This window comes from Bufo gargarizans, chromosome 1 (genome assembly GCF_014858855.1).
Source record: "Bufo gargarizans isolate SCDJY-AF-19 chromosome 1, ASM1485885v1, whole genome shotgun sequence".
NCBI lineage: Eukaryota > Metazoa > Chordata > Amphibia > Anura > Bufonidae > Bufo > Bufo gargarizans.
Window position 1 is genome coordinate 369,161,429 of NC_058080.1, and position 22,327 is coordinate 369,183,755.

The 22,327-nt window shown below is 44.2% G+C and overlaps 1 protein-coding gene across 1 annotated transcript in view; it reads left to right on the forward strand.

Annotated features, from left to right (window-relative positions):
• Positions 1–1,087: 1,087 nt before the first annotated feature.
• The window catches only part of C2CD4C (C2 calcium dependent domain containing 4C), a 33,196-nt gene continuing 11,956 nt past the window's right edge, over positions 1,088–22,327 (forward strand). The window contains exon 1 of the mRNA XM_044284565.1: positions 1,088–1,327. The gene's annotated coding sequence lies outside the window, so the exon portion shown is untranslated. The remainder of the gene's footprint in view (positions 1,328–22,327) is intronic.

Here is a 22,327-nt window from a genome sequence, read left to right on the forward strand (position 1 = left end):
TTTCACATCTGCGCTAGTTATTTCCATTGTTCTTCTCTGTTAGAGGAGAAGAACAATGAAAATAATGGAAGTGCCGATTAGGCACGTAACGGAAACCAAGAGAGCTGATCAGATCCCATTGACTATAATGGGGTCTGTTCAGGTATCTGCTTTTTTGCATGCTCTTTTTGGTGGAATCTGCCATGAAAGCCCCGAACGGAATCTCCAACACAGATGTGAGCATTCCCTTGAAGGGGTTGTTTCACTTTAGTAAATAGCATTTATTATGTAGAGGAAGTTAATACAAGGCACTTAATAATGTATTGTGATTGTCCATATTGCCTCCTTTGCTGGGTTGATTCATTTTTTTCCTCACATTATATACTGCTTGTATCCATGGTTACGACCACCCTGTAATCCAGCAGCGGTGGCCGTGCTTGCATACTATGATAAAAAGCGCCAGCCTCTCTGGTGGTCGGGTCCCTGGGAGGGCACATAGGCTGGTGCTTGTTGCTATAGTGTGCAAGCATGACTACTGGTGCTGGACTGCAGGGTGGTCGTAACCATGGAAACGAGCAGTGTATAATGTGATGAAAAAATCCACCAAGCCAGCAAAGGAGACAATATGGACAATCACAATACATTAGTAACTGCCTTGTATTAACTTTATCTACAAATTACATTTGTTGAAATGAGACAACCCCTTTAATGATGCTTTAATAATAATAAAATGCCAGAAAACTCATGGGCAGAAATATATAACTACAATGACAAATGAAATAGCAAATGTAATAATAGATAAGTCAAACTAGAAGATATTGGGAACCTGTTCACTGAGGGTTGTAAGCAAGTGACCATATACATCTCATCAAATACACGAAAAGGAGACAAGTGATAACATCAAGAAGAGAATCAGTTCTTTCCAGCTATAATACAAGCGCATGGCTGACTACAAAGCAGGGAGGATGAGCCGCATACGTGTGTACTTTGTATACAGGAGTGTGCAGTTCCCCACTGGGACTCAGGAAGCAGGCTGTGGGCACATATCCCTGGCACACTTGTTGCTCCCAGGACACAAGCAGAGAGACTAGGTGAGGGCTGGCTGGTGCCTCCCAGAGCTGGGAGGGACATGTATGGTTGGCTGGCAGGGCTGTGAGCTGTGCCTATATAACACACAGAGTCCCGGCTACTTCATAGACAGCCACATACAGGCACCTACCAGACGGCCAGCCAGCTCACCACAGTCTGTAGATGCCAGGCGGGACTCTGAGGTAGAAAAGCCGCAGCATACCAGGAGCAGCTACACGACGCGGCTGAATCCCCGGCATACAGCAGAGCGGCACTGCGGGTAGGTACAGAACCCTGCACTGCCAGCCGGGACCCACGGGTGGGTACAGACCCCTGCACTGCCAGCCGGGACCCACGGGTGGGTACAGACCCCTGCACTGCCAGCCGGGACCCACGGGTGGGTACAGACCCCTGCACTGCCAGCCGGGAGCCACGGGTGGGTGCAGACCCCTGCACTGCCAGCCAGGAGACACGGGTAGGTACAGACCCCTGCACTGCCAGCCAGGAGCCACGGGTGGGTACAGACCCCTGCACTGCCAGCCAGGATCCCAAGGTGGGTACAGACCCCTGCACTGCCAGCACAAAAGACAGCCCTGTCCTGTGCCTGGTATAATGGCTTACATGATTTATATACATTATATATCACATGACTTATATACATGATATATTACATGACTGATATACATTATATATTACATGACTTATATACATTATATATCACATATTATATACAGTACATTATATATTACATGGCTTATATACATTATATATTATATGACTGATATACATTATATATTACATGACATATACATTATATAACATATTATATACAGTACATTATATATTACATGAATTATATACATTATATATTATATGACTGATATACATTATATATCACATGACTGATATACATTATATATCACATGACTGATATACATTATAGATCACATGACTTATATACATTATATATCACATGATATATACATTATATATTACATGCCTTATATACATTATAAATTGCATGATTTATATACATTATATATTACATCACATATACATTACATGACATATTACATCACTGATATACATTATATATTACATGACTTATATACATTACATATTACATTACATATATATTACATGACATATATTGCATTATTTATATACATTATATATTACATGACTTCCACATATTGTGCATTTCCATTCAGCCAGGGCTTCTCCCTTTATAACTAACCCACCGGTCACCTCCTATCATCCTCACCCATTTGCCCATTGTTTGCTCATTCTACGGATCCACTTACTGTTTGCATTATGCTGCAAACATGTTGTCAGAGTAGCAGAGCTGAGTTTACCATTTGGCACAACTCCTCATGATGTCATGTGTTACTGACGCTTTTACATAGGGCTGCCGGTAAACCTAGCACGTTGCCCTGCAGCCCATGTAGGCATTATGATTGCCTATAAGGTCCTCTCACGTACCGCCATAACCATAAGTTTGTATGCTGAAAGGGATTCGTTCACACGGCTCATTCTTCTTTTCGTCAGGGTAATTCTCTTTTATGCTTTTATGAGTGCCTTCTGAAAGAGTTAACGCGGATCTTTAACGCCGTCGTTGACAGCAGGCGAGGAGAAGATTCTGGAGTAACATTGATTAAAGTTTTCCATTGTCTGTTAGTGAGCTTGCCTTGACACGCCATCATTAGCCCTCCCTAATGGCTGTGCCACTGTGGTCCTGTGACCTGTGAGTGGCAGGTGGGCAAACTAGAAGACAGATATAGCGGGCAGGTGGAGGGAGAGGAGAGATAACCCTGTTTACCAGTGCCAGCTTGTGCTCCATATCTGTTCTCACCAGGATTTGTATTATATGTATTATATATAAGCCCTATTCTTACCGCTGCTCCTAGATGGAATGATTTTTCCCTATTATGGCAGCATTCGGATATTTTTCAGTATGGTACCATTCATTGCCAGGGGGACTACATGTAATAATCACTTGTTTGCATTGCCACATACTGAGCACATCCAATCAGTTTGTCACCATCGATCTAACAAGTCTTAATTATCATTTTTATAATTTGCTGCATTTATGGTCAGTCCTACTCCCTGTCTGTCAGTAATCCGGGGTTATTTGCAGATAGCGGGTAAAATATTTTTTTATCATTTTCTATAGAAATCTATATTGTTTGGGAATGGCTACTATTTGCATCATTGCTTTGAAATTCAAAGGGTAAAAAGAAAAGATTGTGGTTAAAAAAAATACTAAAAGCAATAACAATAAGTAGTTACATCATCCACACCTAGCAAAATATTCTGTGTATTACTATTTTGGACATGAGATGTCATACGGGTTTTTACATAGAGCTGATTTCCTGTGAATATGTATGTAGTGTTTTATCTCTACACAACACACTGTATTATATAAAATGGCATCATGTGAAGATGATATAGAAGACCATTGAAGACCTACAGCTGACACTTGAAAGGATCCTTATTGATAGCACATCATAGGTTTCTTTCATGGAAACACCTGTAAACACTTGGAAATATGGGACAAGCACATAAGAGCTAACGCTTCTCTAGGACTATGAGGTTACAAAATTTGAGGACATAGGGAACTGCTCCATCATTAGAGGTCTAACTGATCATCAGAGATGACCGTTTATATCATGATAATTGGCTTCACCCGATGAACAATCAAATTCGTTCATTCATCAGGTGAATGGTACGTGTGGCGAGAAAGGGAGAGGCGCTCATAGAGTAGTAGGAAATTAAAAAAGTATAAAAGAGAACAAAAAAAAAAGGGGGGTGGTAGCCAATTATTGTGCTCACCTTTTGATGTAGTGCATCAAAAGGGAACAATACTCGTGTAGGTGATAGGTCGGTGCTGCCGGTACCTCTCAATCCTCGTGAGTGGAGTGGCCGATTCTCCGGAAGAGTGATGTGAGTTTCAGTGGGGGGATATGTACTAGATACAGTACAGATGGGATACCTTCTTGGCGCAACACGACTTCATTGGATTTTGTTTTAAACTCTTTTTTTATTTTGTTATGAAATAGTAATCGACAAGTATGGATCATCCATATATGAGAAACTACCTTCTCTACATCGGCACGGACCCCGCAGCCTTGAGAAAGGGGTATAATTACTCCGAAACGCGTTATCGCTTACTATTTAATAACAAAATAAAAAAGAGTTTAAAACAACATCCAATGAAGTCGTGTTGCGCTAAGAAGGTATCCCATCTGTACTGTATCTAGTACATATCCCCCCACTGAAACTCTCATCAGGTGAATGCGTCTTCCACCTGGCACCTAAAAATATCATTTTTTTCACCAGGTTGTGCTGTGTAAACACAATGGGGGCAAGCAGTGACTGTATTGATTGCTTGTCCCTATACAGCGGAGGTGATTGCTGCATGTAAATGGAGCCCTCAACTCCAGTGACGAGCAGGCAATTATTGGGAACGTATGGTTCATTCCTGATAATTGCCTGCTCCATATAAAAAGACCTTAACTTGAAGCTCCTTTGACCCAATGTAAAATCTGTGAGAGGGCCCCCACCTTCATGAGCCATTTATAATAGTTTTTTTTTTCTGTTGTGATAGAGGCACCCTAAGGCACAGGGTCAGGGAGCAACTGCCACCTTTAAACCCCCATCATCAGTTTACATGCTTGTGTTATATAGTTTATCAAGCTACTTGAGATTATGTAAAGTAGACTAGGCCACCACCCAGAATCCTACATATTCTTCTGCATATAATTCTCTTAAAACTCATCATCCCATGCCAGCTGCAGACTCCCGACAGGCACCTTCAATTACCACTACACGTTTTAGTATCAACGAATGCCAGCTGTGACTTCAACATAACAGTAAACCATTCCATATAATGTAATAATGAAAAAGAAAGAACTAAAATATAGAGACAAGCAAACCATCATGAGATGGGTTAATTAAAATAACTAGAGTTGAGCGAACACCTGGATGTTCGGGTTCGAGAAGTTCGGCCGAACATCCCGGAAATGTTCGGGTTCGGGATCCGAACCCGATCCGAACTTCGTCCCGAACCCGAACCCCATTGAAGTCAATGGGGACCCGAACTTTTCGGCACTAAAAAGGCTGTAAAACAGCCCAGGAAAGAGCTAGAGGGCTGCAAAAGGCAGCAACATGTAGGTAAATCCCCTGCAAACAAATGTGGATAGGGAAATGAATTAAAATAAAAATTAAATAAATAAAAATTAACCAAAATCAATTGGAGAGAGGTTCCATAGCAGAGAATCTGGCTTCCCGTCACCCACCACTGGAACAGTCCATTCTCAGATATTTAGGCCCCGGCACCCAGGCAGAGGAGAGAGGTCCCGTAACAGAGAATCTGTCTTCATGTCAGCAGAGAATTAGTCTGCATGTCATAGCAGAGAATGAGGCTTCACGTCAGCCACCACTGCAACAGTCCATTGGCATATATTTAGGCCCAGCACACACACAGGCAGAGGAGAGAGGTCCCGTAACAGAGAATCTGGCTTCATGTCAGCAGAGAATCAGTCTGCATGTCATAGCAGAGAATCAGGCTTCACGTCAGCCACCACTGCAACAGTCCATTGTCATAAATTTAGGCCCAGCACCCAGGCAGAGGAGAGAGGTCCCGTAACAGAGAATCTGGCTTCATGTCAGCAGAGAATCAGTCTTCATATCATAGCAGAGAATCAGGCTTCACGTCACCCACCACTGTAAGAGTCAATTTTCATAAATTTAGGCCCAGAACCCAGGCAGAGGAGAAAGGTCCCGTAACAGACAATCTGGCTTCATGTCAGCAGAGAATCAGTCTTCATATCATAGCAGAGAATCAGGCTTCACGTCACCCACCACTGTAAGAGTCAATTTTCATAAATTTAGGCCCAGAACCCAGGCAGAGGAGAAAGGTCCCGTAACAGACAATCTGGCTTCATGTCAGCAGAGAATCAGTCTTCATATCATAGCAGAGAATCAGGCTTCACGTCACCCACCACTGTAAGAGTCAATTTTCATAAATTTAGGCCCAGAACCCAGGCAGAGGAGAAAGGTCCCGTAACAGACAATCTGGCTTCATGTCAGCAGAGAATCAGTCTTCATATCATAGCAGAGAATCAGGCTTCACGTCACCCACCACTGTAAGAGTCAATTTTCATAAATTTAGGCCCAGAACCCAGGCAGAGGAGAAAGGTCCCGTAACAGACAATCTGGCTTCATGTCAGCAGAGAATCAGTCTTCATATCATAGCAGAGAATCAGGCTTCACGTCACCCACCACTGTAAGAGTCAATTTTCATAAATTTAGGCCCAGAACCCAGGCAGAGGAGAAAGGTCCCGTAACAGACAATCTGGCTTCATGTCAGCAGAGAATCAGTCTTCATATCATAGCAGAGAATCAGGCTTCACGTCACCCACCACTGTAAGAGTCAATTTTCATAAATTTAGGCCCAGAACCCAGGTAGAGGAGAAAGGTCCCGTAACAGACAATCTGGCTTCATGACAGCAGAGAATCAGTCTGCATGTCATAGCAGAGAATCAGGCTTCACGTCAGCCACCACTGCAACAGTCCATTGTCATAAATTTAGGCCCAGCACCCAGGCAGAGGAGAGAGGTCCCGTAACAGACAATCTGGCTTCATGTCAGCAGAGAATTAGTCTGCATGTCATAGCAGAGAATCAGGCTTCATGTCAGCCACCACTGCAACAGTCCATTGGCATATATTTAGGCCTAGCACACAGGCAGAGGAGAGGTTCATTCAACTTTGGGTAGCATCGCAATATAATGGTAAAATGAAAATAAAAATAGGATTGAATGAGGAAGTGCCCTGGAGTCCAATAATATATGGTTATGGGGAGGTAGTTAATGTCTAATCTGGACAAGGGACGGACAGGTCCTGTGGGATCCATGCCTGGTTCATTTTTATGAACGTCAGCTTGTCCACATTGGCTGTAGACAGGCGGCTGCGTTTGTCTGTAATGACGCCCCCTGCCGTGCTGAATACACGTTCAGACAAAACGCTGGCTGCCGGGCAGGCCAGCACCTCCAAGGCATAAAAGGCTAGCTCTGGCCACGTGGACAATTTAGAGACCCAGAAGTTGAATGGGGCCGAACCATCAGTCAGTACGTGGAGGGGTGTGCACACGTACTGTTCCACCATGTTAGTGAAATGTTGCCTCCTGCTAACACGTTGCGTATCAGGTGGTGGTGCAGTTAGCTGTGGCGTGTTGACAAAAGTTTTCCACATCTCTGCCATGCTAACCCTGCCCTCAGAGGAGCTGGCCGTGACACAGCTGCCTTGGCGACCTCTTGCTCCTCCTCTGCCTTGGCCTTGGGCTTCCACTTGTTCCCCTGTGACATTTGGGAATGCTCTCAGTAGCGCGTCTACCAACGTGCGCTTGTACTCGCGCATCTTCCTATCACGCTCCAGTGCAGGAAGTAAGGTGGGCACATTGTCTTTGTAGCGTGGATCCAGCAGGGTGGCAACCCAGTAGTCCGCACAGGTTAAAATGTGGGCAACTCTGCTGTCGTTGCGCAGGCACTGCAGCATGTAGTCGCTCATGTGTGCCAGGCTGCCCAGGGGTAAGGACAAGCTGTCCTCTGTGGGAGGCGTATCGTCATCGTCCTGCCTTTCCCCCCAGCCACGCACCAGTGATGGACCCGAGCTGCGTTGGGTGCCACCCCGCTGTGACCATGCTTCATCCTCATCCTCCTCCACCTCCTCCTCATCCTCGTCCTCCTCGTCCTCCAGTAGTGGGCCCTGGCTGGCCACATTTGTACCTGGCCTCTGCTGTTGCAAAAAACCTCCCTCTGAGTCACTTCGAAGAGACTGGCCTGAAAGTGCTAAAAATGACCCCTCTTCCTCATCCTCCTCCTCCTCCTCCTGGGCCACCTCCTGTTCCATCATCGCCCTAAGTGTTTTCTCAAGGAGACATAGAAGTGGTATTGTAACGCTGATAACGGTGTCATCGCCACTGGCCATGTTGGTGGAGTACTCGAAACAGCGCAACAGGGCACACAGGTCTCGCATGGAGGCCCAGTCATTGGTGGTGAAGTGGTGCTGTTCTGTAGTGCGACTGACCCGTGCGTGCTGCAGCTGAAACTCCACTATGGCCTGCTGCTGCTCGCACAGTCTGTCCAGCATGTGCAAGGTGGAGTTCCACCTGGTGGGCACGTCGCATATGAGGCGGTGAGCGGGAAGGCCGAAGTTACGCTGTAGCGCAGACAGGCGAGCAGCGGCAGGATGTGAACGCCGGAAGCGCGAACAGACGGCCCGCACTTTATGCAGCAGCTCTGACATGTCGGGGTAGTTGTGAATGAACTTCTGCACCACCAAATTCAGCACATGCGCCAAGCAAGGGATGTGCGTCAAATTGGCTAGTCCCAGAGCTGCAACGAGATTTCGCCCATTATCACACACCACCAGGCCGGGCTTGAGGCTCACCGGCAGCAACCACTCGTCGGTCTGTTGTTCAATACCCCGCCACAACTCCTGTGCGGTGTGGGGCCTGTCCCCCAAACATATGAGTTTCAGAATGGCCTGCTGACGTTTACCCCGGGCTGTGCTGAAGTTGGTGGTGAAGGTGTGTGGCTGACTGGATGAGCAGGTGGAAGAAGAGGAGGAGGAAGCCGAGAAGGAGGAGGTGGCAACAGGAGGCAAAGAATGTTGCCCTGCGATCCTTGGCGGCGGCAGGACGTGCGCCAAACAGCTCTCCGCCTGGGGCCCAGCTGCCACTACATTTACCCAGTGTGCAGTTAGGGAGATATAGCGTCCCTGGCCGTGCTTACTGGTCCACGTATCTGTGGTTAGGTGGACCTTGCTACAGATGGCGTTGCGCAGTGCACACTTGATTTTATCGGATACTTGGTTGTGCAGGGAAGGCACGGCTCTCTTGGAGAAGTAGTGCCGGCTGGGAACAACATACTGTGGGACAGCAAGCGACATGAGCTGTTTGAAGCTGTCTGTGTCCACCAGCCTAAATGACAGCATTTCATAGGCCAGTAGTTTAGAAATGCTGGCATTCAGGGCCAGGGATCGAGGGTGGCTAGGTGGGAATTTACGCTTTCTATCAAATGTTTGTGAGATGGAGAGCTGAACGCTGGCGTGTGACATGGTTGAGACGCTTGGTGACGGAGGTGGTGGTGGTGGTGTTGGTGGTACATCCCCTGTTTGCTGGGCGGCAGGTGCCAACGTTCCTCCAGAGGCGGAGGAAGAGGCCGAGGCGGCAGCAGCAGCAGAATAGGCCGAGGCGGCAGCAGCAGAAGAGGTAGCAGGGGGAGCCTGAGTGACTTCCTTGGTTTTAAGGTGTTTACTCCACTGCAGTTCATGCTTTGCATGCAGGTGCCTGGTCATGCAGGTTGTGCTCAGGTTCAGAACGTTAATGCCTCGCTTCAGGCTCTGATGGCACAGCGTGCAAACCACTCGGGTCTTGTCGTCAGCACATTGTTTGAAGAAGTGCCATGCCAGGGAACTCCTTGAAGCTGCCTTTGGGGTGCTCGGTCCCAGATGGCGGCGGTCAGTAGCAGGCGGAGTCTCTTGGCGGCGGGTGTTCTGCTTTTGCCCACTGCTCCCTCTTTTGCTACGCTGTTGGCTCGGTCTCACCACTGCCTCTTCCTCCGAACTGTGAAAGTCAGTGGCACGACCTTCATTCCATGTGGGGTCTAGGACCTCATCGTCCCCTGCATCGTCTTCCACCCAGTCTTGATCCCTGACCTCCTGTTCAGTCTGCACACTGCAGAAAGACGCAGCAGTTGGCACCTGTGTTTCGTCATCATCAGAGACATGCTGAGGTGGTATTCCCATGTCCTCATCATCAGGAAACATAAGTGGTTGTGCGTCAGTGCATTCTATGTCTTTCACCGCTGGGGAAGGGCTAGGTGGATGCCCTTGGGAAACCCTGCCAGCGGAGTCTTCAAACAGCATAAGAGACTGCTGCATAACTTGAGGCTGAGACAGTTTCCCTGGTATGCATGGGGGTGATGTGACAGACTGATGGGGTTGGTTTTCAGGCGCCATCTGTGCGCTTTCTGCAGAAGACTGGGTGGGAGATAATGTGAACGTGCTGGATCCACTGTCGGCCACCCAATTGACTAATGCCTGTACCTGCTCAGGCCTTACCATCCTTAGAACGGCATTGGGCCCCACCATATATCGCTGTAAATTCTGGCGGCTACTGGGACCTGAGGTAGTTGGTACACTAGGACGTGTGGATGTGGCAGAACGGCCACGTCCTCTCCCAGCACCAGAGGGTCCACTAACACCACCACGACCATGTCCACGTCCGCGTCCCTTACTAGATGTTTTTCTCATTGTTATGGTTCACCACAACAACAAATATATTATTTGGCCCAATGTATTGTATTCAAATTCAGCGGGATATAAATTTGAGGCCTAGTATTTAGGCGCTGGGTGACCGGTATGGATTTAGTGACAGAATTAGACTTGGAAATGCACAGAAGCGTGTGTGTGAAGTTATTCTGAATGACCCTATGTGCACCTTCAATATTATATACCCTTTTAGGGATAGATTTCAAATAGCTCTGATATAGCAGAAACCACTAAATTATGAAATTGCTAAATTGGGAATTGTACTTCAACCCAGAACAAAAAATGTGCTTTGACGGACACTAAATATCTTGCCCAGCAACAACAGTACAGCGGTGGGTAACGAGAGATTTAGAGGGATTTAAATTTGAGGCCTAGTATTTAGGCGCTGGGTCACCGGTATGGATTTAGTGACAGAATTAGACTTGGAAATGCACAGAAGCGTGTGTGTGAAGTTATTCTGAATGACCCTATGTGCACCTTCAATATTATATACCCTTTTAGGGATAGATTTCAAATAGCTCTGATATAGCAGAAACCACTAAATTATGAAATTGCTAAATTGGGAATTGTACTTCAACCCAGAACAAAAAATGTGCTTTGACGGACACTAAATATCTTGCCCAGCAACAACAGTACAGTGGTGGGTAACGAGAGATTTAGAGGGATTTAAATTTGAGGCCTAGTATTTAGGCGCTGGGTCACCGGTATGGATTTAGTGACAGAATTAGACTTGGAAATGCACAGAAGCGTGTGTGTGAAGTTATTCTGAATGACCCTATGTGCACCTTCAATATTATATACCCTTTTAGGGATAGATTTCAAATAGCTCTGATATAGCAGAAACCACTAAATTATGAAATTGCTAAATTGGGAATTGTACTTCAACCCAGAACAAAAAATGTGCTTTGACGGACACTAAATATCTTGCCCAGCAACAACAGTACACCGGTGGGTAACGAGAGATTTAGAGGGAATTAAATTTGAGGCCTAGTATTTAGGCGCTGGGTCACCGGTATGGATTTAGTGACAGAATTAGACTTGGAAATACACAGTAGCGGGTGTGTGTGAAGTTATTCTGAATGACCCTATGTGCACCTTCAATATTATATACCCTTTTAGGGATAGATTTCAAATAGCTCTGATATAGCAGAAACCACTAAATTATGAAATTGCTAAATTGGGAATTGTACTTCAACCCAGAACAAAAAATGTGCTTTGACGGACACTAAATATCTTGCCCAGCAACAACAGTACAGCGGTGGGTAACGAGAGATTTAGAGGGAATTAAATTTGAGGCCTAGTATTTAGGCGCTGGGTCACCGGTATGGATTTAGTGACAGAATTAGACTTGGAAATGCACAGAAGCGTGTGTGTGAAGTTATTCTGAATGACCCTATGTGCACCTTCAATATTATATACCCTTTTTGGGATAGATTTCAAATAGCTCTGATATAGCAGGAACCACTAAATTATGAAATTGCTAAATTGGGAATTGTACTTCAACCCAGAACAAAAAATGTGCTTTGACGGGCACTAAATAACTTTCCCAGCTACAACAGGACAACGGTAACGAGAGATTTAGAGGGATTTAAATTTGAGGCCTAGTATTTAGGCGCTGGGTGACAGGTATGGGTTTAGTGACAGAATTAGACTTGGAAATACACAGTAGCGGGTGTGTGTGAAGTTATTCTGAATGACCCTATGTGCACCTTCAATATTATATACCCTTTTAGGGATAGATTTCAAATAGCTCTGATATAGCAGAAACCACTAAATTATGAAATTGCTAAATTGGGAATTGTACTTCAACCCAGAACAAAAAATGTGCTTTGACGGACACTAAATATCTTGCCCAGCAACAACAGTACACCGGTGGGTAACGAGAGATTTAGAGGGAATTAAATTTGAGGCCTAGTATTTAGGCGCTGGGTCACCGGTATGGATTTAGTGACAGAATTAGACTTGGAAATACACAGTAGCGGGTGTGTGTGAAGTTATTCTGAATGACCCTATGTGCACCTTCAATATTATATACCCTTTTAGGGATAGATTTCAAATAGCTCTGATATAGCAGAAACCACTAAATTATGAAATTGCTAAATTGGGAATTGTACTTCAACCCAGAACAAAAAATGTGCTTTGACGGACACTAAATATCTTGCCCAGCAACAACAGTACAGCGGTGGGTAACGAGAGATTTAGAGGGAATTAAATTTGAGGCCTAGTATTTAGGCGCTGGGTCACCGGTATGGATTTAGTGACAGAATTAGACTTGGAAATGCACAGAAGCGTGTGTGTGAAGTTATTCTGAATGACCCTATGTGCACCTTCAATATTATATACCCTTTTTGGGATAGATTTCAAATAGCTCTGATATAGCAGGAACCACTAAATTATGAAATTGCTAAATTGGGAATTGTACTTCAACCCAGAACAAAAAATGTGCTTTGACGGGCACTAAATAACTTTCCCAGCTACAACAGGACAACGGTAACGAGAGATTTAGAGGGATTTAAATTTGAGGCCTAGTATTTAGGCGCTGGGTGACAGGTATGGGTTTAGTGACAGAATTAGACTTGGAAATACACAGTAGCGGGTGTGTGTGAAGTTATTCTGAATGACCCTATGTGCACCTTCAATATTATATACCCTTTTAGGGATAGATTTCAAATAGCTCTGATATAGCAGAAACCACTAAATTATGAAATTGCTAAATTGGGAATTGTACTTCAACCCAGAACAAAAAATGTGCTTTGACGGACACTAAATATCTTGCCCAGCAACAACAGTACACCGGTGGGTAACGAGAGATTTAGAGGGAATTAAATTTGAGGCCTAGTATTTAGGCGCTGGGTCACCGGTATGGATTTAGTGACAGAATTAGACTTGGAAATACACAGTAGCGGGTGTGTGTGAAGTTATTCTGAATGACCCTATGTGCACCTTCAATATTATATACCCTTTTTGGGATAGATTTCAAATAGCTCTGATATAGCAGGAACCACTAAATTATGAAATTGCTAAATTGGGAATTGTACTTCAACCCAGAACAAAAAATGTGCTTTGACGGGCACTAAATAACTTTCCCAGCTACAACAGGACAACGGTAACGAGAGATTTAGAGGGATTTAAATTTGAGGCCTAGTATTTAGGCGCTGGGTGACAGGTATGGGTTTAGTGACAGAATTAGACTTGGAAATACACAGTAGCGGGTGTGTGTGAAGTTATTCTGAATGACCCTATGTGCACCTTCAATATTATATACCCTTTTTGGGATAGATTTCAAATAGCTCTGATATAGCAGAAACCACTAAATTATGAAATTGCTAAATTGGGAATTGTACTTCAACCCAGAACAAAAAATGTGCTTTGACGGACACTAAATATCTTGCCCAGCAACAACAGTACAGCGGTGGGTAACGAGAGATTTAGAGGGAATTAAATTTGAGGCCTAGTATTTAGGCGCTGGGTCACCGGTATGGATTTAGTGACAGAATTAGACTTGGAAATACACAGTAGCGGGTGTGTGTGAAGTTACTCTGAATGACCCTATGTGCACCTTCAATATTATATACCCTTTTTGGGATAGATTTCAAAGAGCTCTGATATAGCAGGAACCACTAAATTATGAAATTGCTAAATTGAGAATTGTATTTCAACCCAGAACAAGAAATGTGCTTGAACGGACACTAAATAACTCGCCCAGCTACAGCACTAGGGACAGATTTAGCTGGATATAAATTTGAGGCCTAGTATTTAGGCGCTGGGTGACCGGTATGGATTTAGTGACAGAATTAGACTGGGATATGGCCAAAAAATGAACAGACTATTGCTGGTTAAATGCACTTGGTGTGACAGCTTCACCCTGATGTAGGCTTTAGCCAAAAAACAACCACACCATTGAGGGTTAAATGCACTTGGTGACAGGCGCAGCTTGCCCCTGATTTTGTATATGGCCAAAAAATGAACAGACTATTGCTGGTTAAATGCACTTGGTGTGACAGCTTCACCCTGATGTAGGCTTTAGCCAAAAAACAACCACACCATTGAGGGTTAAATGCACTTGGTGACAGGCGCAGCTTGCCCCTGATTTTGTATATGGCCAAAAAATGAACAGACTATTGCTGGTTAAATGCACTTGGTGTGACAGCTTCACCCTGATGTAGGCTTTAGCCAAAAAACAACCACACCATTGAGGGTTAAATGCACTTGGTGACAGGCGCAGCTTGCCCCTGATTTTGTATATGGCCAAAAAATGAACAGACTATTGCTGGTTAAATGCACTTGGTGTGACAGCTTCACCCTGATGTAGGCTTTAGCCAAAAAACAACCACACCATTGAGGGTTAAATGCACTTGGTCGCAGCTTGTGCTGGCGCACCACAAGACACAAAATGGCCGCCGATCACCCCAGAAAAATGAGACTGACAAACGGTCTGTGCAGCCTAAAAACAGTGAGCAATTGAGGATCAGCAGCTCAATGATCCACAGCTGCAGATCGATCAGTTAATCAAGTCCTTTGGAGGAGTTAATCTGCCTAATCTCGCCCTACTGTCGCAGCCGCAACCTCTCCCTACGCTAATCAGAGCAGAGTGACGGGCGGCGCTATGTGACTCCAGCTTAAATAGAGGCTGGGTCACATGGTGCTCTGGCCAATCACAGCCATGCCAATAGTAGGCATGGCTGTGATGGCCTCTTGGGGCAAGTAGTATGACGCTTGTTGATTGGCTGCTTTGCAGCCTTTCAAAAAGCGCCAAGAAAGCGTCACAAAAGCGCGAAGAAAGCGACGAACACCGAACCCGAACCCGGACTTTTACGAAAATGTCCGGGTTCGGGTCCGTGTCACGGACACCCCAAAATTCGGTACGAACCCGAACTATACAGTTCGAGTTCGCTCATCCCTAAAAATAACCCTTCAAACCTTACGCTAAGGTACCTCAACAGATTCTAAAATTCTATAAAAGACAGATTGCGGGGATGGTGTAAAGGTGGGTATGGCAAGGCTGTAAACTAGGGGAGAGTAGAAGATAGACCTCCCAACTCTATTGACTTCTTTACTTTTTCAGAATATTGTTCTCTAGGCTTGGGTTTTTGAATGTATCATGAAACCAGGTTTGAATGAAACATATGAGGTCACTTATATAAAACATGCAGAAAGGTGAGCTTACATGTTGGTTGCTAAACCTATAGAAAATGATTGTTTTTATAGCATAATGTTGACACATCTGTTTCTACTTATGGTTTACAGACTCCTAATTATACATGGGGAGACAATAAAAACAAATATGCTCATTTGGCTGACGGCTATCTCTCCTGACTTCCCCATACACATATATCCTCACTTTGGCTGAACGTGTATGTGTGTTTAGTGGGAAGAGAGGAGAAATCTGCTGCCAGATGCCTCTGGCGGTGGCTTGTCTGCCAGAGAACAAAAGGATTGGACGTTAAAACTCCCACCCAATCCTTCTGTTTCCCCACATTATCAGTCGGGGAGAGCTTGGAGACACCTGTAGACATTAGTCTGTTGGTTGGTCCCACAGAAAATTGCAGGTTTGGCCGACAATTACCTAATGTGTATGTTGGCCTTAAAGCGTACCTGAGTTTTCAAAAAAAATAAAAAAAGGAGCTTACATAATGGCTGTAATTCATTGTTGAATCATAACTGTAAAGGGCAAGTCTTTTTTGGGCTTCCTTAATGTTTTCCTCAGCCATATTATTCCCTGTTTTGGCTGCTCAGCTAGATGCAGTTCTCTCACAAGCAGTCAATGTCTCCCTTCTTTGGAATCTGCCAGTGCTGTATGCAGTGAATCACATCCCTTTATTCCCACTGTGTTTGTTTTCTTCTATGGAGCTCAGAAAGCTTATAATGAGGAAGAGATAACACTTACAGACACACAGGAGCTTCTGTGCTCTTCAGAAGCAGTGTAGAAGCAGCTCCTTTATCAGGCTCAGGAGTCTCGGGTTACTAGGGACAGATCTTGTCTGATAACAGACAGTGGACTGCAAATAAAGTGGAAGTGAAACCACTAGTGGCAATGATGACTTTTTTAAATGAAGTGATTAAGACATTTGCTAATTACATCATTCTCTATAAGATTTTGCGAAAGTAGAGTGACCAAGTCATACACATGCTGACAGCTCTCTTTCCCAGTCCATTAAACACATGCCTGTTTGGCTGAGCCTTCATATCTCCTGAGTGGGAAGGAGGAGAAGTCCGCTGCCAGACTCCTCTTGGCAGTGGTTTATCTCCCTGAGGACAAAGGGATCAGATAATAAGTCCAATGGTTGGGAGGTCCCCATACACATTAGATGGTCTGCTGGTCCCAACGAAATAGGTGGGTTCAGCTGACATTCATCAAATGTGTATGGCCAGCTTAAAGTTAATCTGTCACCAGCGACCTCCCTATCCAGCTGTTTACATAGACACATAGCTCTACTTCACCTGATTAAAACACTGTTTTAGTTTTGTTGATCGGAGACTCTGTTCCTGAGTTATGTCACCATTGCTACTGTTGCACCCAAGCTCCACCCGTTTCTATGGCCAACCCACCTCTATGCTTTGATTGATAGCACCCAGGGAGGGGTTGGCCACAGAAAGGAACAGAGCTTGGGTGCAACAATAGCAATGGTGACACCCGCATTACACCTAAGGCCTAATTTGCATATCAGGAAAAAGTAACATAACTTGGGAATGGAGCCTCCGATCAAGAAAACAAGAATAGCGTTTTATTCAGGTGAACCACCGCTATTTGTCTGTGGAAACATCTGGATAGGGAAGTCACTGGCGACAGATTCCCTTTAAGGGTCCTTTTACAGGGGCTGATTTCTGCCCAGTAATGAGGTCCAATTGACAATATAGAAAGTCCATTCACTCATTTAAGGGCAGTTAATTGTCTGATGGGATCGCTCGTTTTCATTCCATGTTTACTCAGGAAGATGTGTTTCTGACCAAAGATCTATGTTTCTATGATCATTTTTATGCTGCATAAAAGATCCAATCAGCTAAAAAAAACGATCTGTGGGCCTTGTATGGGAAAGAATAGCAAACCCATAAAAAAATATCTGCCCTCAAGATCGCACATATCTCCAGTTGTGAGAACTTCCAGTAACTTCTGTGACTGGTATCAACAGTGTCTCTTATAAATTGCATTTACAGAGTATAGGTTTCTGACACTAGGTCTTCTTTCAACATTGTGTATAGGCTACTGAGCACAAATAGACGCAAGATCATTTACTTCTTATAGGAAGCACTGTATACAGCAGTATATTGCAGGCTCACACAGAAAGACTTGTGAGCACAATAATACAAGGACTGCACACTTGACAGATTTCTGTGTTGCATTGTATCCATTGTTCGCTGCAACCTGCAGACCATTATTACATAGATAAATGATATCACTGCACATTTAAGGTGTACTTGTCGTTTCAGTTTATATAATGTAGGGACAAGGATGTTAAGCATTTTTATAATATACTTCATTAGGGAAACATGTTTCTTTGCTTGCTAAGGAGAGTCTGTCTTCAGTTCCACTAAGTGCTGAAGGTCGGAGGTGATTGCGGCATGCCAATGAAGCTCTCACCTCCTCTGTCAAGCAGATATTTATCAGGAAGGAGTGGTTCCTTCCTAATCAGTGCCTGCTCAGTTGGTGCGGGTAAATGCACAATTATGACATGTATTAATGAAATACTTACTGTATTTTTTATCCTATAAGACACACCTAGGTTTTCAGACCTTGGCTCAGACCCCCAATATTAATAAGAGCCCATTCAGACCTCAGATCAGACCCCCGTGTTAATAAGACCCCCAATCAGACCTCAGACTACTGTCTTGTAGTCTATGGGGCTATTCACGTTGCATTTTTTTGTAACAGTCATTAACAGCCAGTGAGTAGGCACTGTTACAAAAAATGATGTGCCCTGTTTTTGGCCATTTTGATTGCCATATGCACCCCATTAAAATCTGTTTTTAACAGGCGTTTAGACAGAAGTGCACCTGTCTATGGGTACAAAAAACAGATACTTACCTCACCACAGTCACTCGCAGGAACACTTAGAACTGGAGGCAGAAGGACCTGATGCTCCCAGCTTTAGGATGACACCTGATAACCGGGGAGGGTCAGGTCCTGCTGCTTCCAGTGGGGAGCAAGTGTTTCTGTGTGTGCCTGTGTTGAGATGAGTTCTTTTTTTTATTTCTTGGCATTATCGTAGGTGCAAGGAGAGAGGCATTTTATATATATATATATATATATATATATATATCTTAAGGAAGGTTCCAGTGTGTGGACCGAAACGTTGCGTTGGTAAATTAAAGTCACATTCATTTTACTTTTTCTGGAGTGCCGTGGAATATTTTTGTTTTCTACAATTTTTGGGAGATTGGATCGCTCTAACATCTGCTGGCACCCGATTATACTTTGGCCCTGCAGTGCTGCTTATATTATTAATTCTGATATATATATATATATATATATATATATATATATACATACTGTATATATAGCCATTTATAAGCTGGGTGCACTATGGGGGCATTTTTTATACAGGGGGCTCTGTTGGGCTATTTTTTTATACAGGGACACTATAGGGGGAATTATTTATACTGGGAGTATATGTGAGGCCATTTATAAGCTGGGGGGATTTTTATACAGGGAGCTTTTTTTCTATACAGGGGCACTATGGGGGCATTATTTATACTGGGAGTATACATAAGGGCATTTATAAGCTGGGGGCATTTTTATACAGGGGGCTTATTTTCTATACAGGGGCACTATGGGGGCATTATTTATATTGGGGGCCCTACAGAGAGGGCTTTATAGGATCTGGGGGAACTGTGGGGGCATAATACACACATATATATATATATATATATATATATATACAAACCGGATTCCAAAAAAGTTGGGACACTAAACAAATTGTGAATAAAAGCTGAATGCAATGATGTGGAGATGGCAAATGTCAATATTTTATTTGTAATAGAACGTAGATGACAGATCAAACGTTTAATCCGAGTAAATGTATCATTTTAAAGGAAAAATACGTTGATTCAAATTTTCACGGTGTCAACAAATCCCAAAAAAGTTGGGACAAGTAGCAATAAGAGGCTGGAAAAAGTAAATTTGAGCATACGAAGAGCTGGAAGACCAATTAACACTAATTAGGTCAATTGGCAACATAATTGGGTATAAAAAGAGCTTTTCAGAGTGGCAGTGTCTCTCAGAAGCCAAGATGGGTAGAGGATCACCAATTCCCACAATGTTGCGCAGAAAGATAGTGGAGCAATATCAGAAAGGTGTTACCCAGCGAAAAATTGCAAAGACTTTGCATCTATAATCATCAACTGTGCATAACATCATCCGAAGATTCAGAGAATCTGGAACAATCTCTGTACGTAAGGGTCAAGGCCGTAAAACCATACTGGATGCCCGTGATCTCCGGGCCCTTAAACGACACTACACCACAAACAGGAATGCTACTGTAAAGGAAATCACAGAATGGGCTCAGGAATACTTCCAGAAACCATTGTCAGTGAACACAATCCACCGTGCCATCCGCCGTTGCCAGCTGAAACTCTACAGTGCAAAGAAGAAGCTATTTTTAAGCAAGATCCACAAGCTCAGGCTTTTCACTGGGCCAGGGATCATTTAAAATGGAGTGTGGCAAAATGGAAGACTGTTCTGTGGTCAGACGAGTCACGATTCGAAGTTCTTTTTGGAAATCTGGGACGCCATGTCATTCGGACCAAAAAGGGCAAGGACAACCCAAGTTGTTATCAATGCTCAGTTCAGAAGCCTGCATCTCTGATGGTATGGGGTTGCATGAGTGCGTGTGGCATGGGCAGCTTGCATGTCTGGAAAGGCACCATCAATGCAGAAAAATATATTCAGGTCCTAGAACAACATATGCTCCCATCCAGACGTCATCTCTTTCAGGGAAGACCCTGCATTTTTCAACAAGATACTGCCAGACCACATTCTGCATCAATCACAACATCATGGCTGCGTAGGAGAAGGATCTGGGTACTGAAATGGCCAGTCTGCAGTCCAGATCTTTCACCTATAGAGAACATTTGGCGCATCATAAAGAGGAAGGTGCAACAAAGAAGGCCCAAGACGATTGAACAGTTAGAGGCCTGTATTAGACAAGAATGGGAGAGCATTCCTATTTCTAAACTTGAGAAACTGGTCTCCTCGGTCCCCAGACGTCTGTTGAGTGTTGTAAGAAGAAGGGGAGATGCCACACAGTGGTGAATGGCCTTGTCCCAACTTTTTGGTGATTTGTTGACACCATGAAATTCTGATTCAACATATTTTTCCCTTAATGGTACATTTTCTCAGTTTAAACTTTTGTTCCGTGATTTATGTTCTATTCTGAATAAAATATTAGAAGTTGGCACCTCCACATCATTGCATTCAGTTTTTATTCACGATTTGTATAGTGTCCCAACTTTTTGGGAATCCGGTTTGTATATATACACTACATGGCCCCAAAAAAAGTCACCACCCCAAAAAAAAGTCACCACCCCAAAAAAAAGCCTTTAGCTTTGATTACGGCACGAATTCCCTGTGGCTTTGTTTCGATAAGCTTCTGCAATGTGACAAGATTTATTTCCATCCAGTGTTGCATTAATTTTTCACCAATATCTTGCATTGATGATAGTAGAGTCTGACTGCTGTGCAAAGCCTTCTCCAGCCAGTGGCAGATACAGAGCCTGGTCTCGGGAGAGGCACTTCCAGATTATTTTCTGTCCGCCGCCACAAAACAATGGTGCTTATAGAGCAGACTACACAGTGTAGAGGTATACTGTATATTGTGTGGCACAGTGTATGCTATATGTGTATAACATAAACATATTTCACATGAAAACTTACAATTACTTGGCTTGGCCCTTGGGGATCTCGGACACCACTTCAACACTTTGACTGGGGGGCTCGGTGGATCTGATGTTGTATTTTATCCTAATGAGAAAGATTTCATAATAAGGATTTGGAGAAGGGGCAGAGGGATAGCAGAGCAGGGAGAGGCTGGTGCTGCTACTAGGGGGTCATACTATGGGGGAGTAATAAAGCCCATCATAATGCCCCCCCAGTAGAAAAAATTCTCCTTATAATGTGACAGTGCAAAAAATACCCCCTTGTAATGCCCCCAGTTGAGCTAATGTCCCCATAGTGCCCCCATAATGTGCCAGTATTAAATACCCCAATATAATGCCCCCAGTAAATGCCTCCATAGTGCTCCTCTCCCCCCTTCCTCCTAGTGCCCCCATAATGTACCAGTATAAAGTGCCCCAGTAGATGCCCCCAGTGTCCGCATAATTTGCAAGTATAAAATACCCCTTCCTACTGCCCCCCGTAGATAACCCCATAGTACTCCTCTCCCCCCTTCCTCATAGTACCCACCATAATGTGTCCCAGTATAAAATTCTACTGTACAGAGCCCCCATATAAAATACCCCATCTTTGTGGCTTCAGTAGATGCCCCTATAGTGCCCCAATCATGTGCCAGTAATAACAGCTCCACCAATCATGTGCCAGTAATAACAGCCCCCCCATTATGTGCCAGTAATAACATCCCCCCATTATGTGCCAGTAATAACAGCCCCCCCATTATGTGCCAGTAATAACAGCCCCCATTTTGTGCCAGTAATAACAGCCCCCCCATCATGTGCCAGTAATAACAGCCCCCCCATTATGTGCCAGCAATAACAGCCCCCCATTATGTGCCAGTAATAACAGCCTCCATTATGTGCCAGTAATTGCAGCCCCCCATTATGTGCCAGTAATAACAGCCCCTCCATTACGTGCCAGTAATAACAGCCCCTCCATTACGTGCCAGTAATAACAGCCCCCCATTATGTGCCAGTAATAACAACCCCCCCATTATGTGCCAGTAATAACAACCCCCCCATTATGTGCTATTAATAACAGCCCCCCCCAATGTGCCAGTAA